Raw genomic sequence first — 7319 nt, 5'->3', positions numbered from 1 at the left:
TATAATTCAAAAAAGAAAAAAAATTATTTTTTTTTTTTTAGTAATGTTGAAAGGAGCCCTGATGGCACAGTGGTTAAGCACTCAGCTGCTAACCAAAAGCTTGGTGGTTTGAAACATGAGCCACCCTGCAGGAGAAAGATGTGGCAGTTCTACCCTATCCTGTAGTGTCACTTTGAGTCAGAATTGACTCGATGGCAGTGGGCTAATAATGTTGAGCATACATCCATGTGCTTTTTAACCATTTGTATATCTTCCTTGAAGAAATGTCTATTCAAGTCTTTGCCCATTTTTAAAATTGGATTAATTATCTTTTCAGAACTGAGTTGTAAGAGTTTTTTTTATATTCTGAACACAAGTACTTATCACATATATTATTTGCAAAAAATTTTTTCCTATTACATGGGTTATCTTTTTACTTTCTTGTTAGTGCCCTTTGATGCCCAGAAGTTTTTAATTTTGAAGAAATCCAAATTATCTATTTTTTTCTTTGTTACTTATGCTTTTGGTATCATAACTAAGTGTTCATTGCCAAATCCAAGGCCACAGAGATTTACGCCTATGTTTTCTTCTAAGGGTTTTATTGGCTTCACTCTTACATTTAGGTCTTTGATCCACTTTTAGTTAATTTATGTATATGGTGTGAGGTAGGGGTCCAACTTCATTTTTTTGCATACGGCTATCCCATTTTCCCAGCAACATTTGTTGAAAAGACTATTCTTTCTCCATTGAATAGTCTTGGCAACCTTGTGAAACATCAGCTGAACACAGATACAGAGGCTTACTTCTGCACTGTCAATTCTATTCCATTGGTTTATATGGCTATCCTTATGCCAGTACCACACTGCCTTGATTACTGTTGCTTTATAATAAGTTTTAAAATTAGGAAGGATTAGTCCTCCAACCTTGTTCTTCTTTTTCAAGATCATTTTGGCTATTCTGTGTCACTTGAGTTTCCATCTGAATTTTAGGAGCAGCTTGTCAATTTCTACAAAGAAGCTGCTAGGATTTTGATAGGGACTGCATTGTGTCTGTAGATAAATTTGGGGCATATTACCACCTTAACTATATTAAGTCTTCCATGAACATGATATATTTTCCCATTTATTTAGGTCTCCTTTAATTTCTTTCAACAATATTTTGTAGTTTTCAGAGTATGTTTTGTACTTCTTTTGTTAAATTTATTCCTAAGTATTTTATTATTTTTTGATGTTACTATAGATAGAATTATTTTCTTAATTTCATTTTTAGATTGTCCATTGCTAGTGTATAGAAGGAAACCCTGGAGGCCTAGTGGTTAAGTGCTATGGCTGCTAACCAAAGGGTAGGCAGTTCGAATCAGCCAAGCCCTCCTTGGAAACTATGGGGCAGTTCTACTCTGTCCTATAGGGTCTATATGAGTCGGAATCGACTCGTTGGCACTGGGTTTAGTGTATAGAAATACAGTTGACTTTTGTATATTGCTCTCGTATTCTGCAACTTTGCTGAATTTATTTATTATTAATTCTGATAGGTTTTTAGTGGGTTCCTTAGGATTTCCTATATATACGACCATGCCATCTGCAAATAAAGATAGGCTTACTTCTCCATTTCCAATCTGGATGCCTTTTATTTCATTTTTTGGCTCCAGCTGGCTTTTAAATCTTCTGTTCTTCGGCCCTCACACATCACCTGGGGGTGAAAAGGCAGTCGGTGCCGGCTCCGTATCCTCAGGTGCTCGCTCTCTCTCTGCTGTCCTCTCTCGGGCTGGGCTGTCGCCACTGGCCTTGAAGGCGAGTGGACTAGGAAGGCGCAGGTGAGAGCAGGAAGCAGTAGGAGGAGGCGGTGGTGAGAGGAGCCGGGCACACCGGTCCTCCTGCTGCTGGGACCCGAGTCCCGGGCAGAGGCGGGCTGGCAGCGCCGCTCGCGCGCACCGGCTCAGCAGTCCAGCCGCTCAGGAGCCCCAAGGGGGTGTGGACCGCAGGGCGCAGGGCGGGGGCAGCGCGGGCGCCGGCTCCACTGGGCAGGCATCCCCGCCCAGCCTGGGGAGCGGCGACCCGCCCCGGGACTCACCTCTCGGCCGGAGTCGGGAGCCAGAGGCCCCTGTCCGGGCCCCTGCGACCGGTTCATGAATCCTGGTCCTCGTCTGGGGTCTCGGATTCCAAGGCGAGCGAAGCGAAATAGGAGAGCTCGACATCCATGATGCGGGTTCGCGGGTGGCAGCGCGGGGGGGCGCGGCCGCTCGGTGCTGCCACCTGCTGGTCGCACCGGCGCGTCTTTGAGGCTCCGCCCCGTCCAGACTGCTCACGGGGCCCTGGAGAGAGATGGGGATGAATTGGGTCCTTGGGCCCTGGTGTCAACAAGGGCGTGCTGAGAGCATGTCTTCCTTCCCTGGGTACTGGGGTTTAAGGGATGTACGATGATAGGGAAATAAAGTAATATTGAGAGGGGCTGTGAAGAGAGGGTTGGCTTTGCAGGAAGAGTTCCACTTCCAGCCCTGCTAACAAGGTCCTGTCTGGTTTTGAGAAGATGATGGTCTTCTTTGCCTCATCTTCTTCAACCATAAAATGTGGTGGCTGGATGAGACGTTAGGCATTCCTGGAGTCTGCTAACTTACGTTCCTTCACTCTACCACTTTACCTATAGCCCCTTCACTCCATCACTAATTAATTTGTTGCTTGGTTATAATTTCTCTCCTGTGCTGTTCGTTGTATGAAAGAATCCAGTTTACTGCTTGCTGTACACCTTTCCCCTTCCCAACCTAGACTAGTGCCTAGACCATAGTTGGTGCTTAATAAATATTTCCTGGAGGAATGACCCAGATTATCTTTAGCATTTCTTCCACTCACCCTGCTCCAAACGTTATGTAAATGTAGGTTGCATTATTCTTTGCCAAAAGCAAAACTCGATGGTGCTCTGATCAAGAACCCAGGCTTTGGCTTCAGGCTGCCTCGTCTGAATCCCAGCCCCTTTACTTGATAGCTGGGTCATCTGTGGAAATTTACTCAGCCTTCCAAACCTCAAATTCTTCATATGTAAAAGGAGCATCCACGAGCCGTCTGTCAATTTGTTGTGCTGTGGTGGCCTGCGTGTTAATGTGATGTTGGAAGCTCTGCTACAGGTATTTGAAATACCAACAAGGTCACCCAGGTGGACAGGTTTCAGTGAACTCCAGACTAAGATAACTAGGAAGAAAGGCCTGGAGATATACTTCTGAAAATCAGTCAATGAAAACCTGATGGATCACAACAGAACCTTGTGCGACTTGCTTTGGATATGTCACGAGGAGGGATCAATTGCTGGAGCAGAACATCATGCTTAGTGAAGGAGGGTGCCGACGAGGGTGTGGGAAACCCTCAGTGAGACGGATTGGCGCAATAGCCTTGATGGACTTGAACATACTGGTTGTTGTATGGATGATGCATGACCGGGCAACATTTTGTTCTGTTGTACTTAAAGGTCATCATGAGTCAGAGTCAGCTCGGCAGCAGCTATCTATCTGTCCTAGATTGAATTGTGTCTCCCCAAAATATCTGTCAACTTGATTAGGCCATGATTCCCAGTTTCGTGTGACTGTCCACCATTTTGTCAACTGCTGTGATTTTCCTATGTTGTTATAAACCTTATCACTATGACGTTAATGAGCTGGGTTAGTGGCATTTATATTGATGGGATCTACAAGATTAGATTGTGTCTTACGCTAATCTCTTTTGAGATATAAAAGAGAGAAGTGAGTAGAGAGACGGGGGACCTCACACCACCAAGAAAGCAGTGGTGGGAGCAGAGCATGTCCTTTGGACACAGGGTTCCTGCACAGAGAAGCTCCTAGTCCAGGGGAAGATTGATGAGAAGGAATTTCCTCCAGAGCTGACAGAGAGAGAAAGCCTTTCCCTGGAGCTGACGCCTTGAATTTGGACTTCTAGCCTATTAGACTGTGAGAAAATAAATTTCTCTTTGTTAAAGCCAAAAACTTGTGGTATTTCTGTTATAGCAGCACTAGATAATTAAGACACTATCTATCTAACTTATCATTTATCTATCTGTCTATCTATCTAATCTATCTATATCTTCTCTCATCAATCATCTACCAATAATGACTATCATCTATGAAAAATGACAGTACCTGTTTCATGGGGTTATTGTATGTATTAAATAAGTATGTCTATTAAACTACTTAGTGTAGTGCATCCATATGAAGCCAAGCATTATCTAACTATTACCACTGTTAACTATTACCACTGTTCTCTTGCACCTGCCCTGTGGGGCAAGCCCAGAAACTCTCTTTCTACTTCTGCAGACCTACTTGGCCTTTCTATCTCTCAGTATTTCCCTGTCTGGGAATATGTGGTGAGCTCTTTTGCCATGGGATTTCAGGACATGGTCCTTCCTCTGGGCCAATTGAGGCTGATAAACAGAGAAAATATTGCAATTGTCAAGGACTTCATTTTACTTGGATCCACAATCAACACCCATGAAAGCAGCAGTCAAGAAACCAAAAGCTGTATTGCACTGGGAAAATCTGCTGCAAAAGACATCTTTGAAGTGTTAAACAGCAAAGATGTCACTTTGAGCACTAAGGTGCACCTGACCCAAGCCATGGTGCTTTCAATCACCTCATATGCATGTGAAAGCTGGACAATGAATAAGGAAGAGTGAAGAAGAATCGATGCTTTTGAATTACGGTGTTGGCGAAGAATATTGAATATATTATGGACTTCCATAAGAACAAACAAATCTGTCTTGGAAGAAATACAGCCAGAATGCTCCTTGGAAGCAAGGATGGTGAGACTTTGTCTCACATACTTTGGACATGTTATCAGGAGGGACCAGTCCCTGGAGAAGGACATCATGCTTGATAAATTAGAGGGTCAGTGAAAGAGAAGACCTTCAATGAGATGGATTGACACAGTGGCTGCAATGATGGACTCAAGCATAACGATGATTGTAAGAATGGCGCAGGACCAGGCAATGTTTTGTTTTGTTGTACACAGGGTTGCTATGAGTCAGAACTGACTTGACGGCACCTAACAATAACAACAAATGAGGCTGACCTGGGTTCCTGTTTATACCTCCAAAAGAAGTACTCAAGGTAGGCAGAGTATTTAGAGCACCAGAAGGAGAGCAGGTGTCCAGATGATTCCCTTTTCAGTCTCAGACCACTTCCATGAGTTGGAATTGACTCTGGGACAAGAACCTAACCCTGCCTCCTTACTTGTTGTGGAGATCTGAATGAAAGTGCTTTCAAAGCAGCATAAATTAGCCTGGGAACCTTTCTCTTTACTCCAGGCTGCTGGTTCACTTCCCAGTCTGTGACCAAACATTCTCACAGCTGTGTGGTAACTCAGTTTAATGAAACATGTCCAGTGCTTTCCAGCACCTTGCAATTAACAAAGTGTTGCCAAAAATATTTCTGACTTTCTCCTTGCAGGTTACATTACCATCTTACAGATGACGAAACCCACTTGGATAAGCTGCTCAGCCTTCCTGGCCTCCCAGGAAGCAGTGGTAGCAGGAGCATTTGAAGGTCATACCCTTCACCTCTCTTTGTCAAGGATTCTTTTCACCTTGTCCGACTGGATGCTGATGAATTCAGCGCTTAGGAAAGACCGTTGAGCCTTGGGTCACTCTAGAAGTCCCAGATAACTTCTGTTAGGGAGACAATCTGCTTGTCCCTGCATAACTATAAGGGTATGAAGAAAGGGGTCAATGGAAGTTAAAATGCTATACCTGGGGGAATGTCCACAATTGGTGGCCACCAGGAAGATGCCAGAGGAAGCCTGGGATGGGATTCTCTGTGGGGCTTGGCTGTGAAAGTCATCAGGAGAGCAGAATCTTGGCTCATTTCCTTTAAAAGAGAACCAAGGAGCAGAGGGTCCCTTTGTTTAGAAGTTTCTTTTGAACATTGTTTAAGATTCCAGGAAGGGAGGTAGACAAGAAACAGGAAAATATTCTTAGAAGTTGGAAAATCATGTGGAAAAATCGTTGGGACCCAATTTTTCTGCCTCTAGCAAGAGGGGAGAAGAAAGCTGGGCCGGCTCCACCAAGGGCCATCACCTCACCCCCTCACAGGTTGCTGCCTGGGCCACCCTCACTATGGTTCTCTTCTTCAAAAAGAGCTCCTGCCTTTCTTACTTCAAAAACCCAAAACCAACTCCAATTAAACGGGTAAAGTCAGAATTGCCACCTTTATAATGTGGGGTAATTCCAGTGCTTAGGGTAAGGCAGTGAGCAAAACCTGGAGATCTGCTCCTGTAAAAATTACAGCCTAGGAAACCCTACAGGGCAATGCTACTTTGTCCTATAAGGTTGCTATGAGTCAGAATAGACTCAACAGTACACAACAACAAGTATGTATATGTATATATGAGTCCCTGGGCAGTGCAATTGGTTAAGATGCTCAGCTACTAACGAAAAAGTTGGAGGTTCCAGTCCACCCAGAGGTGCCTCAGAAGAAAGGCCTGGCAATCTACTTCCAAAAAAATCAGCAATTGAAAACCCCATGGAGCACAATTCTACTCTGATATACATGGGGTTGCCATGAGTTGGAATTGACTGGACAGCAACGTATACATACATCTATGAATAAAATCTTCTTACATCAATGGGATTACATATAAAAAAAAATCACATATTCATTTGTATAGAATGGTGAGACAAAGGTCTGGAAGGACACACCCAAAATTACCAGAGGGTGACTTCAGAGAGGGGCCTGGGCTTTGGCTGGGGTTGAAGTGGTATGAAAGGGGACTTTAACTTTTTTTTGTTCAATATATAGTTTGAACTTTTTCATTCCTGTACTAACAACATGTTAAACAGAATACTCTCGACACCCTCACTCATTACACTTCTCCTGCTGGACCCTCTCAGAAGAACCCTGCTCTCCAAGAAGGCTCTCAGGTCCATTGCAATTTTTCTCCCTCACGTCACTTCTGTATTGTTTTTCTTCTTCTCTCTTGTGCATTTGGTCTGTTCCTCTCTGTGTCACATCTCTGTGACACAGAGCTCTGTTCTGTGCTTAGTTTGACTTAATATTTTCTTTTTTCCTCAGTATTTGAAGACACTGAAGGCATGTGTAATGATGCTGTGGGGGCCACCCATAGTCTCAGCCTTTCAGGACTGACCTACTTATCCCTCAGTTGCAAGGTTGACAGTTCTCAGTTGAGTCCTCTCTAGGGTTTGCCCAAAGCTTAAGGCTTAAGAGAACTATTTCCAAGTTGTGACCCCTTCAGGGGCAGCTTGCCTCCAATGACTGCCTGTTACAGGCGTATAAGCCAGGTTGCCTCACCCCAATTAAGGGTAACTCTGAAGGGTTATCCCTGCTCCAGAGCCTCCTATAAAAGCCA

Source organism: Loxodonta africana, chromosome 2 (genome assembly GCF_030014295.1).
Source record: "Loxodonta africana isolate mLoxAfr1 chromosome 2, mLoxAfr1.hap2, whole genome shotgun sequence".
NCBI classification, from domain to species: Eukaryota; Metazoa; Chordata; class Mammalia; order Proboscidea; family Elephantidae; genus Loxodonta; species Loxodonta africana.
The sequence above is the reverse complement of the archived record's forward strand: the minus strand, read 5'-3'. Positions refer to the sequence as shown.